We start from the raw sequence: 15,721 nt of genomic DNA, 5'->3' as shown, positions 1-15,721 counted from the left end.
GGCAATGGTTTGTGAGAGCTTGACTCTGGCTGTCACCTGAGAGACAGGGGAACATAAATCCTTCACGTAGATGCTTTTACAGAAAGCACTTTCCTTGATGGATTAGTTGATATGAAAGCTCCAGTGAAGAACAGCCCAGAAGCCTCTATGCAGGTTTGATTTTGCTGTTAGAATTGTATTAATTGGTTCAAGAGTGAACTGGTCCAAGTAGGATGTACTTGTGAGGTTGAGGTCACATGGCATTTATTCAGTTTGTGCAATTTTACAACTCGGGGTCTGTATTGCAAACCCTGAGATTAAATCTCTCTTCTTCTGTTTGTTGATCTCTCTGGACTCGACCTCTAGAATTAGCATCATGGTTTCCATGGCAACTGATGTACTTTGAACTGGGGGAGAAAGGAAAGGGACTAAATAAATGGCAGAGTTGCTCCTGGAAAACAGGAATTAATTATGAACTTGAACATAGGGTCATAAGGTGAGTGGTTGGGCAGAAGGGTAGGAAGGCATATAAAGTCTTTGGTGTAAGACCCCTGTGACTCATCCACTCTGTCCAGCTTTTGGTTTACTCAGCATTGCTTTTGTTTTACTTGGCTGCCTCAGACTCACTGCTGGTCTTCTCTCTTTCTCCTGACCTCCTCTCAGATCGAATAGAGAACACTGTCAGGGCCAGGACTGCACATAGTCCGGGAAAGAGCTTACCTCTGCAGGGTGCATTGTATAAGATCTCCCCAAAGTCATACGGACCTTGGTAACCTTCCAAACAGGATCTCTAGACTTCTGCTGTTCTAGTTTCTTATAATTAACTTTATTTTACTCTATTCAGAAGGAGTAAGGGTTTCTTCAATTCAGAGTAAGTGTTGTGTATTTCTTATTGAGAACATCGTTGGCTTCTTTCTTCCTTAGTCTTTTCTCAAATATTGGTGGAGACAGGATCGTAAGAAATGACCACTACCGATCAGAGCATACTGAGCTCCTGAAGAAAAACATGTCATGTATATGCCAACCAGCTTGTGATACAGTCAGGTCTGAACCCAGACTTGAGGGTCAACCAACAAAGTAGAGAGAGAGCTGACTCAATGATTTTGTACTTACTGCCTGTCAGCCAGCTTTTCCTACTATGTCAACATCTATTAATCTGAGATTTAATAGCGCTCTTTTTCTTCCAAGGTGTATTACATCTGCCAACTCAGCCTGTACATCTTCCTCATTCTTTTTAGCACAGAATTCCCTAGCCTTCAGTAATCAAGAGCAAGTAAAATTTCCAAAACAATTTGAGGACTCACATAGGATTTCTAGCTTTTGAGTTTGCAAAATGAGGATATTGAAAGGAACCCCAAGCATTTATTAATACTATACTTTATAAAACCTTTTTTAATACCCCAAATTTGGAGGGACTGTGGTTAGACTAAAGAATAATTTTTCCAAGGCAGCCACCTTACCCAACTCCCTGTCCCAACCCCACCTGTCCCACCCCACATTCACATACATCTGATTCTTTTTCATTTTGCTGTGACCTGGGAAAATTTGTTAGGAATCAGTAGCATACCAGATTAGTGTGTCTGGAATATGCTACTCCATCATGCTTCCTTTACCATGGTCCTGCTTAAAATGGCTCACTTTGTTTAAGTCAGTTTGAGGAGAAAATCCAAACTAAGGACTCCATCTTATTTATTATCATAACCCTTAATTTTTAACACAGTGAGTGCCTGGCATACAGTGTTCAGGCTCAGTTGCTAAGTTGTGTCTGACTCTGCAAATCCATGGACAGTAGCCCGCCAGGCTCCTCTGGCCATGGCATTTCCCATGTAAGAATAGTGGAATGGGTTGCCATTTTCTGTAGTTAGGCACTCAAATAATTCTTGTTGAATAAATGAGTGAATGAAAGATTAAGCCTGTCTGTCTTTTTAAATAACTCCTGCTTGGCCAGTTTGTGACTTAATGCTTCAGTTTATCTGTGGTTATCCAATGGGATCATTTCAATATGGGCAAACAAAGACGATTAAGAAGAAATGAATTAATTTCCCCTTTGGTTGAAGGCCATGCTATAAGTGTGTTAATGGATATTGAAGTCAGTTTGGACTACTATAACAAAATCCCGCAAACTAGGGAGCTTATAAACAACATTTATTTTCACGGTTCTGGAGGCTGAGTTTGAGATCAAGGTGCCAGCATGGTTGAGTGGGAGCCCTTTTCTGAGTTTCAGACCTCTCATTGTATCCTCACATGGTGGAAGGGGGTAGGGATCTTTCTGGAGCCACTTTTATAAATTCTTAATCAAATTTCTGAGGGGTCCACCCTTACAACCTAATTACCTCCCCAAGCCCCCATCTCCTAACATTGTCACGCTCAGTGTTAAGATTCCAGTATATGAATTTTTAGGGGGATACACACATTCAGACCATAGTAACGGGAATGCATTCTTTTGGCAGATTCAAGCTTTGATTGTAGGGTAATATCTGCACTTCACCACCTCTGCTTGGCTCACATCCAAACTTGGGCTCCAAATTTGGCAGCTACTCTCGGTCTTCTTTATTTATATTCTGTCCCAGGTGACTCAAGTTTCAAAACGAATAATCCATTAGAGTAATAGATATGAGCAAATTGCATGATATGGATAAAATAGCTAAGCTATCTTCTAGTTCACTGTGCTTTCACAGGGAAGAGAATTATAAATCATGGCTTAATGTTGCTCTTATATGAATGTTTAATTAATCAACTTTTACAAATGATTTAGCATTTAGCTTTTCAGATTTTTTCCTTGGGTTAATAATGACACTAAATTGCTCTAAAATGTTTTGGCCCATTTTTCACCCTATTCACATACTTTTTGTTTTAACTTCAAAATTGTTTAACATATGTAATGGGTGGTTATAACTTGGAATAAGTGACAGACACAGAAGAGTAAAGTTTCAGACCTGAAAGAGACCAGAGGTGATTGAATTCAGTGGTTCTCAAGCCACTTGAATGTGGACAAAATCCTTCTCTGATGATTACAACAGATCAGTCTCATTGGGTTATCACTAATTTAGACCAACATTGTAAAGATGGTATGGAATATGCTACTCCATTGTAAAGATGAAGAAACTGAGGTCCAGTTTCTTCAGTAAGAGGTTCCCTCTGCCAGATTTACAGAGATAGTGTTGATGAGGACTAGAATACAGGTAAGACCCAACACAATGGGTGAGCAGCTTATTCCCTTGTACTCTGCTTCCATCCAGAGGACTTTCTCTCCACTGCTGATCTCTCTACCTGCCCTCACACACTTCTATCAGCTGGGTAAGTTGAGAAAAGGAGCTATGTGTCTTCAAGTTACTGTCTCTCTTTCTTTTGATCTCTAAGAGGGATCATCTTGACAGCAGTGGGCAAGCAATCTAATGTGTTCCTCTATGTTCCAGATTTATTGAAGTGCCTCCAACACACACAGGCCTGCAATTTCAGAAGTTCCTATGTCTGATTGCCTATGATAGAGTTGTCTAGTTTTGGGGTTCAGTGTCAGGAAGTTCAATATTGCCACGCCTAAAGAATGTTCTCCAATAGTTTTTTCAAAAATAAAGAGGACATTTTAATTTTCATCTTTTCAGCGTCTAAGTCTCTGTAGATCTTGAACTCAGTCAAGGAAAAGGATTCAGTTCAGTTCAGTTCAGTGGCTCAGTCATGTCCAACTCTTTGTGACACCATGAATCGCAGCACGCCAGGCCTCCCTGTCCATTGCCAACTCCCGGAGTTCACTCAGATTCTATTGCTTATCTCCATAAGCCCTAAACATAAACTGTTGTCTTTCGGAGGAGCAGTAATCCTTTTTATGTTGGCTACAGAAAGACACCCCAGAAGCTCCAAATATCAGCATCAGAGGATGGACCAGGGATGGCTATGACTTTTTTCCCCTTTCCTGTGCTTCTGGGCAGATTCATAGGCCACCAACATTCTGAGATGAGATTCCCGCATTGAAAGTTCTAGGCTCCCCTAATGGTCTACCACCAGAGTATCCTGTTATGTGCAGAGAGGCAGTCAGGAGGTGACTGAAGAAACCCCTGTCTTGAGTTTGTTACTGTCTTCAGCTGAGGGCTCCTGGGGAAGTTGATTTACTTTGATTGTAACCCTTTCCCTTTGGGCCTATTAGACAAGGTTTTACACATGTGCACACACACCTGTATGTATACAAGCACATATACACACATGCCCACACACACACAGACACAAGTACATGAAGAGTTTGTCTACAGAGATACTTAAATCTAGCTGAGGTGTTGTGCTATTCAGTTATTGATGCCACAAATCTCCTATTCCCTTCAGCATAGAGATTAAGTCTGAAAGCCAAAAAGTGACTTTATTTCAAACAGTTTCAACAATCAAATGAATTGGAATTGGAAAAAAGTAGAGTATCATGTCTACCAGTTCGGAAATAAGACTGTGTTAGACTTCTTTTTCAAGTTAGGGGTCACACCCAATCATCTTTCTAAAATTCCCCTACTCTGAATCATATTTAATTCTTAAAATAGCCTTGTTATTTTGTGGGGTTAAAGGGGCAATATACGTAGATTGAAAAACCAGAAAGCGCATCAGCATAAAGAAAATAAAGACAGTCAGTAATCCCGCCATGCAGAGACAGCCACTGGTAGCCACCTGTGCTTTTGTAGACCGCACTGCTATGCGCACATTTCCTCCATTTGAAGGGCTCATTCCATACTGATCGTTTTGTGACCTGTTTTTCCCATGACCTAATTTTAATTCTTATCCTGATAGACAACCTCAAGCATGTTTCTGTGTATCAAGATACAGCTGGAAATAGGCAACCACAGAATTAATGTTTCCTGAAAAGAGGCTCAGCTTCTGGTGTTTGATGACAGCCACTCACAGTGTGAGGGTGACAGGGGAGTTAAGCCTCAGGATGAGAATCACCGAAGCAAATATCAATTTGGACGAGATAGATAAAGGGATGTTGTCAGAGGAACTGCCTTCTCAAAGATAATTAAATCTTTCCGAAGGTTAATCTGGTCAACCAGCATAATACCTGGAGATGGAAAACCTTTCTTTCATTGTCACTGAACAGCTGTCAAACACAAGTGATAAGAAGGTGGAGAAGATGAGTGATAATTGGAGTTTGAGGATCTGTGTTGTAAGTTTCAGTGACAGTGTTGGCATCACTCTGGAACTCCCTTGTCAGCAGATGGGATCTTTCTGCACACACACCAATCAGTTTGCTTTTTGTAGCCCTCACTGCAAGCATGGCAAGCATAAAGCTGAAAGCCCACAGGTCTGGCTGCTTCAGAACCCTGCCAAAATTGTACACAAAAGTTAAAAATCTCAGACACAATCTAGAGCAAAGGAGCATTTTCATGAGTAGACCAGGGTGATTTCTTCCTGCTTAACTGCTGATGGATAAAAGGAAGAATATACAATTGCTTTGTAAAAATAGTTATATTTGTTCTGATTCTTCAAAAGTATATAAAGTAACTGCAGACTTATCCCAAATACATTAAAAAAATTTTTTCCAAACAATAGATTTCTATTACATCTAGAAATACCATAAATCATCGCTTTTAATTTTTTGACTTTTTAACTATAAATGTAATATAGGCAAAGGGTAGGCTTCCCTGGTGGCTCAGACAGTAAAGAATTTGCCTGCAATGCAGGAGAACTGGGTTCGATCCCCGGGCTGGGAAGATCCCCTGGAGAAGGGAGTGGCTACCCACTCTAGTATTTTTGCCTGGAGAGTTCCATGGACAGAGGAGCCTGATGGGTTACAGTCCATGAGGTTTCAAAGAGTTGGACACAACTGAGTGATTAACACAAAACATAGGCAGATGGCAAAAATCCAGATGGTGTCGGAGGATATAAATTGAAAAGTTATTCTCCCTTCCTCACTTATCACCGGCCACTTCACAGATAAGCACTATCGTTTCTCATGTATTTTAAAAAAGAAAGAAAAACGAAAAAAACACACTTACTACATTACTTTGGATCTTTTTTTAACTTTAATGTTACTTTAGATAGTTATCTTTAGCCCTTATCAGTATCATTTTCTCAAATATTGCTTCACATTATAAGTGTATTTGTTGGGGGGTGAAAATTGGATACATTCTCTTCCCCTCACTTCCCTCTTCCTCCCCCCCACCGATCCAACCCTTATCTTCCTTTTTTGGACTGTGGTGGATCTTCCTTGCTGCACACAGGCCTTCTCAAAGTGGACGGAGTGGGCGCTAGTCATTATTGCAGTGTGAGGGCTCCTCTTTGGGGTGGCTGGGCTTGTTTCAGAGCACAGGCTTTAGGCACATGGACTTCCGTAGTTGCAGTTCCCACGCTCTAGAGTGTGGGCGCAGTAGTTGTGGTACACGGGCTTCGTTGCTTCATGGCATGTGGGATCTTTCGGGACGAGGGTTCAAACCAGTTTCCCTTACATTGCAAGGCAGATTCTTAACCACTGGACCACGAGGAAAGCCCCAGCCCCCATCTTTTTATATGCTCTGTAGCCTCTCTTTTCTGGTATCTTGGGGAAATTCTGTAGTTTTGACCCTTTATATTGTAAAAATGGTTTTTGGGCTCTATGAATTGGTTTCAATGGTTAAGATTCTTACCAAGTCTAAACAAAAAGTTGAGTCTCACATCTAATTCCTAGCTTTCTTCCTCCTTTCCAGTCTTGGGCCACACTCACAGCTGGGACTTATAGAGGGGAAGTTATAGCCTTCAATTTCTCTATATTACCTCTACCTACATTTTAGTATTTGGAGAGGGGAAGATGTAAGATGAAAGAAAAAATATATATATATTTTTCATATCTAGTCCTATGACTAAGGTTCTCACTTAACTAGTATTGGCTGAATGGACCTCTCTATAGAATGAGTCCAAATGCTAGTTCTTTGTGAGTTGTATAATTGGGGTCCCTACGCTAGAGCTCTCTGATGGGGGTGATACATATTCTGGCTGAGACTATCTGTATCCCTGTACCTTGCTCTGTTTCTGCTTCTGCCTCTGGTGGTGTCTGCCTGCTTGCTCAGTTGTGTCTGACTTTTTGTGAATCGATGGACTGTAGCCCTCCAGGCTCCTCTGTCCATGGGATTTTCCAGGCAAGAATACTGGAGTAGGTTGCCATTTCCTCCTCCAGGGGAGCTTCCAGACCCAGGGATCAAACCTGTGTCTCCTGCATTGGCAGGCAGATTCTTTGCCACTGAGCCCTTAGGGAAGCCCTGTGCCTCTGGTGGTACCTGCCTAGTAATTTTCTTTTCTAGTATTTAGGCTTCTATCAGCTGGAGGTGTATAGTGAGGGGATGGTCTCTGCAGATGTTTGCTAGTTTTGCAGCAATGTGTTTAGCAGCTGTTCTTTAGAATGTCCTGACTACTATCTTCATTACTGGGTCTTTAGCAAAATTATTAGGCAATAATAAAATCTCATTCACACATCAAGTTTAATAAGTACTATGAAGTAAAATTCATGTTTATGGCAATACAAGGAAAGATTTAAACATAAAAATTCTTCTTTGTCCTTTGACCTTACCTCCCACTGTGCATTGTGTGTCCACCTTATGCATTGACCCAACCTCCTGTGTCAGCAGGAATACCGGCTCAACCCTAAACAGCAACATTCTCCTAGCATCAAGATGTCTCTTAAATGATAACATTTCTTCTTGATCTTGTACAGGGTCACATGACCCACCATGATGGTGCTTAAATATGGATTATGTAACCTATCAATAATACATCTTTTAATGTACAGCCCTCTATCTCAAAAAACTTATACAAAGTATGTCTTGATTTCTAATGGGAGGAAGAGTTCTCAGAGCTTTCTGAGATGCTCTTCCTAGGTTGTATCCTCAAATTTGGCTTGAATAAAATTTCCAACTCATTCTTAAATTGATTTTGATTATTTTTCATTGACAGTAACATTGAGGTCAGATGAATCAGAGTTCCTATCTGAGCTCTACCATATACTAGCTTGGGAAAATGACTTCATTTCTCTGGGGCTTTATTTCCTTATTTGTAAAATGGGCAAAATGATAATTACTTTGAAAGGCTGCTGTAAGGATTTTAGTATAATGACTGGTACTTGGTGGGAAAGCAACTCAGTGTGGCTAACTGTGACTTTAATTATTAAATATAAGGTGCAAATGATAAAGAACAATTGAGTATGTAACTTTGATATATGAATCAGTTTCGTTCAGTTGCTCAGTCATGTCCGACTCTTTGCGACCCCATGAATAGCAGCACGCCAGGCCTCCCTGTCCATCACCAACTCCTGGAGTTTATCCAAACTCATGTGCATTGAGTCAGTGATGCCATCCAGCCATCTCATCCTCTGTCGTCCCCTTCTCCTCCTGCCCGCAATCCCTCCCAGCATCAGGGTCTTTTCCAATGAGTCAACTCTTCTCATGCGGTGGCCAAAGTACTAGAGTTTCAGCTTCAGCACCAGTCCTTCCAATGAACACCCAGGACTAATCTCCTTTAGAATGGACTGGTTGGATCTCCTTGCAGTCCAAGGGACTCGCAAGAGTCTTTTCCAACACCACAGTTCAAAAGCAGCAATTCTTCGGAGCTCAGCTTTCTTCACAGTTCAACTCTCACATCCATACATGACCACAGGAAAAACCATAGCCTTGACTAGATGGACCTTTGTTGGCAAAGTAATATCTCTGCTTTTGAATATGCTATCTAGGTTGGTCATAACTTTCCTTCTAAGGAGTAAGCATCTTTTAATTTCATGGCTGCAGTCACCATCTGCAGTGATTTTGGAGCCCCCCAGCAAAATAAAGTCTGACACTGTTTCCACTGTTTCCTCATCTATTTCCCATGAAGTGATGGGTGAATAGTCAGTCATAAACAGTTATTAGATTGATATATAAGAATATATATTATTTAGAGAAAAGTAGAAAAGCAGTGGTGTCAGATCTCAAAGGAATTCAGCTCCAGGATAGTCTCCAAAGTTTTCCCTGCCAGTGGCTGATACAGTGGAAATTAGAGAGTTTCTTCTGGGGGTTGGGGAGTAGCATATATCATAGCATGTGATTTTCTTTTTAATTGCTCTTATTATATAATGAAAACTTAAAGTTAGAATGACCTTTCGTAGGCTGTGATAAAAAATAGCTTCTCTCTGCATTTGTATAAGGAAAATAATGTAACTGAATTTAGGAGATAGAAGAAAACAGAGAGTTAGCAATAATTCAGACAGTGGGTAGTCATCTGTCTTTTCTCTGATTCACACAGTGTCTTATGAAGGCTGAGATGATTTTACCACCAGTTTTAATCCCAAGCATCCATCTTTCTCCTAAGAAGTATCACTATTTCAAAAGGGAAGGAGTTGATTTTGCTATCTCTGGAAAAAGGGCAGTTGCACAAACCATAAAGAGGGTTACCTTCTGGAAGATGAAAGTGCTGTTTGAATGGACACTGGAAGTCCTCATCTGCCATGTGTGGGAAAGATTAGAGAATACTCCACAAGTGGCAATTGTTAGAACAAAGGAAAGACGAAAAGAGATTATCTTCAGTAAAGCTTTTCTGATCCCACCTTAACCCCCCCACCTCCTCCAGATGTACCTCTCCTTAGCCATTCATTCCTCTCTCAGGCACTTAATTATAGTCTGTCTAGAGTGTTTATTTGTCCTTTGCTAAGCCCTTAAGGCCGGATATTTGCCTTATTCATTTTCTTTTTTGTAACCTGTATGTTCCAGGTCTCACCAGCACATAACTTCAAAATAAGGTCATAGAGGATTGTTTTCCCACAGAGCAAAGTTTTGTGTTTTATTCCACTGTGTTTATGTACACAAACTGAAGAACTCAGCAAGGTAAATTATTCTAGCAAATTGCTATTAGAAAGGGAAGGAGTATCTTTAGTAATCAAACTGAAAACATATTCATAGTGGAAGTATATTCTTGAGAAGTTGGAACCATTCTTGCTTTTGAAAGAAGGAACTAAATTCAGAGATGAGATTATATTACAAGGGTCATTGGGCCTCTTCTCTTCCTTAGCTAGAATTAGTGGGAGAGCCTGGCCAATGTGTCCTGAAAAATGGGTTCAAAGTCAGATGCCTCAATGTCCCTTTCTTCATTCCTCAGTGAATTCATCCAGTACTTAGTTTTTGAGGATTCACAATGTGCAATCTCTTGTCCACTCCGATCTCATCCCTCAGTGATATGGTATATACTCTTGCTTGTATATACTCTTTTGAACCCATCACATTCACAGTGATATTTGATTGCAGGAAGGGAGATACAGATATTACTTTCTTTTTCCTAACACTGATTGTCCACTAATAATAAAGCACCGTGGAGTAAATTCTGTGCCAGTGAACCTGGCTGTCACATGTGACATTTATCAGTTATACAGTCCCATTAATATCTGCTGAGAATAATGTTAGAGTTTGAGAAGGATAATACAAAGCTCAACAAGACAGGCTCCCTGTCCCAAGGGTCGAGCGGGAATTGAGTCTGGCATTAGACTGTGTGTGTGTTTGTGTATATAATTGACTATCTTCCTCATTCCATTTGGCTTTCAGCCCCTTGGAGAATAGTCTTAATTTTTTTAATTTTATTTTTTAAGTTAAGCTGCGGTAAAATTGAATTTTGGGGGTTGTAAAGTTCTGTGAATTTTAATGCATGCATAGATTTATATAAAATCATGATTCTGAAAAGTTCCATCTCCAAGTCTAATGCTCTTTGTAGTCAAACTCCTTCCCAATCTCAGCCCCTGGCAACCTGTAATCTGTTCTCTCTAAAGTTGTTCTTTTCCCAGAAGGTTATCTACCCAGAATCATATAGTATGCAACTTTTAGAAACTAACTTTTCACATTTAGCATAATGTCTTTAAGATCCATCCATATTGTTACATGTAACCGTACTTCATTTTTTTTCTTTTTCTTGCTGAGTAGTATTGCATTGTATGGGCATAATACAGTGGTGTATTGATCCATTCAGGTATTGAAAGACACTTCTTAATTTTTATTTTTTGGGTGACAGTGAATGGAGTTATAAATACTCAGATACACAGATTTTGGTGTCAACATTAGGTTTTTATTTCTCTAGAATAAACACCTAGGAGTTAACTGCTAAGTCATATGTACATGTGTGTTTATAGCAAACTACCAAACTGTTGTCCAGCTTGTAATATTCTGCATTTTTTCAGGCAATGTATGATGATTCCAATTGCTTTGTGTTCTTGTCAGCACCTGGTAATGTTAGCAATTTTCATTTTACCCATTCTAATTAGTATAGAGTGGTATCTCATCATGATTTTATTTTGATTTCTCAGATAGCTAATGGCTAGTAACATTAAACATTTTTATGGGTGTATTTGCCTTCCATATATGATCTTTTGTGAAGTCTTTGTCTTTTTATTTTTTAAACTAAAAAAACATTATTTTTGGCTGCATCAGGCTTTAGTTGCGGCACATGGGATCTTTCTTTTCGTGTGTGGGCTTCTTTCTGTTGTGGCATGGGCTCTCAACTTTGCAGGCTCAGTAGTTTCAGTGCACGGCCTTAGTTGCCCTGAAGCATCTAGCATCTTATTTCCCCCACCAGGTACTGAAACAGTGTCTTCTTCATTGAAAAGCAGATTTTTAACCACTAGACTACCAGGGAAATTCCTTTCATCTGTTTTTAAACTGGGTTGTTTGTTTTCTTATCATTGAGCTTTGAGAGGTTTTTTTTTTTTTTTAATATATATGTCAAGTTACAGACACTTTGTTATATATGTAATTTGCAAAAAACTTCCAGTAGTTTGTATCTTGTCTCTTTATTTTCTTTACTGTCATTTTTAAGCACAAAAACAACAAAAAACCCTTCAATTTGAAGTCTAATATGTCCATTTATTTCTTCTCTGGCTTGTACTTTTTGGTGTCATATCTGTAATTTTTTTTCCTAACTCAGATCATGAAGATTTTCATTATATTTTCTTCTAAAAGTTTTATAGCTGCATGTTTTATATTTACATTTATGAGAACTTTGACTCAATTTTTGTATAAGGGGTAATGTTTAGGTAAAAATTCACTTTATTTCTTACATATAGATTATCAACCAATTGTTTGAAAAGACTGTCCTTTCTCTGCTGAATTTGCTTTGCACCTATTAAAAGTCAGTTGGACATTTTTCTGGGAGTTTACTTCTGGACTCTATTCCATTGATCTATATGTCTGTCCTTTCACCAATATCACATTGTCTTAATTACTAGAGATTTATGGTATACTCTCAATAATAGGTAGTGTGATTCCTCAAACTTCATTCTTCTTTTTCAAAATTGTTGTAGCTATTCTAGTTCCTTTTCCTTTCCATGTAAAATTTTAAATCCTCTTGGTTAATTCTACAAAATCTCTGCTGCTGATTTTATTGAAATTACATTAAATTTATAGATCCATATGGGGAGAGAAAATTGAGATCTTTACCATGCTGAGCCTTCTAGTCCTTGAAAAAAAGGTGTTTCTCTACTTAGGCTTTTGAGTTTTTCGTCAATGTTTTTATAGTTTTTAGCTCATAGATCCTGTCTATGTTTTGTTAGATTTATTCCAAAGTATGACATATTTTTGGAACTGTCAGTGGGATTATATTATTTTTTAAAATCTCTTTCCAGTTATTCATTGCTAATAGATTTTTAAGTTATCTTACATTTAATGGCTTTCAATGATGGAAATTTATTATCTTACAGTTCTATAGGTCAGAAGCACAACATAGGTGTCATGGGACTAAAATTAAGGTAACAAGAGGACTGCGTTTCTTTCTGAAGGCTCTAAGAACCATCTTTACCATTTTCAGACTCTGGAGGTCAACCACTTTCCTTGGTTTGGCCCCCTTCCTCCATCTGCAGAGCCAGCAGTGGCAGTCATCTTCTCTCCTTGCATAGTTCCTTTCATCTCTTTCTGACCTTAGCTAGAAAGTGTTCTCCAACTTTAAGTGATCATGTGATTATATGGGGTCTGCCTGGATAATCCAAGATAATCTCCCCATCTCAAAATCTGTAACCTTAATCACATCTGCAATCTTTTATTTTTTTCTATGTAAACTAATATATTCACATGTTCCAAAGATAATGCTGTTGACATCTTTCGAAACCACTCTTCTGCTTAGCACAGCTAATATATAGAAATTTGGCTGATACTTTGTGTTGAGATTGTAGTCTTTGACCTTCGTAAACAATCACATTTATTATTTGTAGTTCTTTTTCTCTTCTCCCTCCCTCCCATCTTTCTTCCTTTCCTTCATTTCCTCCCACTCTCCCTCCTTTATTTTTTATTTTAGTTTCTTTTCTTTCTTGTTTTATATACACTTATATCATCTGTGAATGGGAAGAGCTTTATTTCTTTTTTTTCAATCTGGATGATCCCTTCTGCTGTTCCACATCTTTTTACCTTCGTCAAGAGGCTCTTTTAATTCCTCTTTGCTTTCTGTCATAAGGGTGGTGTCATCTGAGGTTATTGATATTTCTCCTGGCAATCTTGATTCCAGCTTGTGCTTCATCCAGCCTGTCATTTTGCATGATGTACTCTGCATATGGCAGAAAGTGAAGAGGAACTAAAAAGCCTCTTGATGAAAGTGAAAGAGGAGAGTGAGAAAGTTGGCTTAAAGCTCAACATTCAGAAAACGAAGATCATGGCATCTGGTCCCATCACGTCATGGCAAATAGATGGGGGAACAGTGGAAACAGTGTCAGACTTTATTTTTTGGGGGTCCAAAATCACTACAGATGGTGATTGCAACCATGAAATTAAAAGATGCTTACTCTATGGAAGGGAAGTTATGACCAACCTAGATAGCATATTAAAAAGCAGAGATATTACTTTGCCAACAAAGGTCTGTCTAGTCAAGGCTATGGTTTTTCCTGTGGTCATATATGGATGTGAGAGTTGGACTGTGAAGAAAGCTGAGTGCTGAAGAATTGATGCTTTTGAACTTTGGTGTTGGAGAAGACTCTTGTGAGTCCCATAGACTGCAAGGAGATCCAACCAGTCCATTCTAAAGGAGATCAGTCCTGGGTGTTCTTTGGAAGGAATGATGCTAAAGCTGAAACTCCAATACTTTGGCTACCTCATGTGAAGAGTTGACTGATTGGAAAAGACTCTGATGCTGGGAGGGATTGGGGGCAGGAGGAGAAGGGGACGACAGAGGATGAGATGGCTGGATGGCATTACCGACTCGATGGATGTGGGTTTGGGTGAACTCTGGGAGTTGGTGATGGACAGGGAGGCCTGGTGTGCTGCAATTCATGGGGTTGCAATTCATGGAGTCGGACACGACTGAGCGACTGAACTGAACTGAACTGAACTCTGCATATAAGTTAAATAAGCAGGGTGACTATATACAGCCTTGATTTACTCCTTTCCCAATTTGAAACCAGTCTGTTGTTCCATGCCCAGTTCTAACTGTTGCTTCTTGACCTACATACAGGTTTCTTTGGATGCAGGTAAGTCCGTTTGGTATTCCCATCTCTAAAGAATTTTCCAGTTTGTTGTGATCTACACAAAGGCTTTAGCATAGTCAATTAAGCAGAAGTAGATGTTTTCCTGGAGTTCTCTACCTTTTTCCTATGATCCAGTGGATGTTGGCAGTTTGACCACTGGCTCCTCCGCCTTTTCTAAATCCAGTTTGTATATCTGGAAATTCTTGGTTCACATATGGTTGAAGCCTAGCTTAAAGAATTTTGAGCATCACGTTGCTAGAATGTGAAATGATTGCATTTGTATTGTAGTGTGAACATTCTTTGGCATTGCCCTTCTTTTAGATTGGAAGGGAAACTGACTTTTTCCAGTCCTGTGGCCACTGCTGAGTTTTCCAAATTTGCTGTCATATTGCCTGCAGCATTTTAACAGCAGCATCTTTTAGGATTTGAAATAGCTCAGCTGGAATTCCATTACCTCCACTAGTGTGTTTGTAGTGATGCTTCCTAAAGCCCACTTGACTTCACACTCCAGGATGTCTGGTTCTAGGTGACTGATCACACCATTGTGGTTATCTGAGTCATTAGGATCTTTTTAATAAGTTACATATATGTAACATATTTATATATAAATATGTGTATTTTTGCCACTTCTTATCATCTTCTGGTTCGGTTAGGTCTATACCGTTTCTGTCCTTTATTGTGCCTATTTGTGCATTAAATGTTCCCTTGGTATCTCTAATTTTCTTTAAGAGATCTCTCATCTTTCCCATCCTATTGTTTTCCTCTATTTCTTTGCATTGTTCACTTAAAAAGACTTTCTTATCTCTCCTTGTTATTTTCTGGAACCCTGCATGCAGATGGGTATGTCTTTCCTTTTCTCCTTTACCTCCTTTTGCTTCTCTACTTTTCTCAGCTATTTGTAAGCTGCTTTAAATCCAGACAGGGTGATCCCTGGGGGAAAATTAGTAAACTCACTATCAGTTCATTAGTACTTCAAATTTTGGTGTTCTGTTCTGATCTACCTGCTACTGTTTTTTTTTTTTTTCTTTCAAAGACTTTATTTTTTCAGAGCAGGTTAGGTTAACCACAAAATGGAGAGGAAAGGACAGAAATTTCCTGTGTATCCTCAGCCTCCACAAATGCATATCCTCCTACATTATCAACATTACTTACCACAGTGGTGTATTGTTACAATTGATAAGCCTATATTTCATATCATAATTGGGAATCATAATTCCCAAAGTCCATAGTTTCCCTGAGTGTTCACTCCTAATGTGTACATTCTGCAGATTTCAACAAATTTATATGTCATGTATCCATTGCTGTGGTATCATCCAAAGTATTTTCGCTGTCCTAAATATACATGTG

The sequence above is a fragment of the Capra hircus genome, chromosome 10 (genome assembly GCF_001704415.2).
Source record: "Capra hircus breed San Clemente chromosome 10, ASM170441v1, whole genome shotgun sequence".
NCBI classification, from domain to species: domain Eukaryota; kingdom Metazoa; phylum Chordata; class Mammalia; order Artiodactyla; family Bovidae; genus Capra; species Capra hircus.
Note: the sequence above shows the minus strand (reverse complement) of the source record.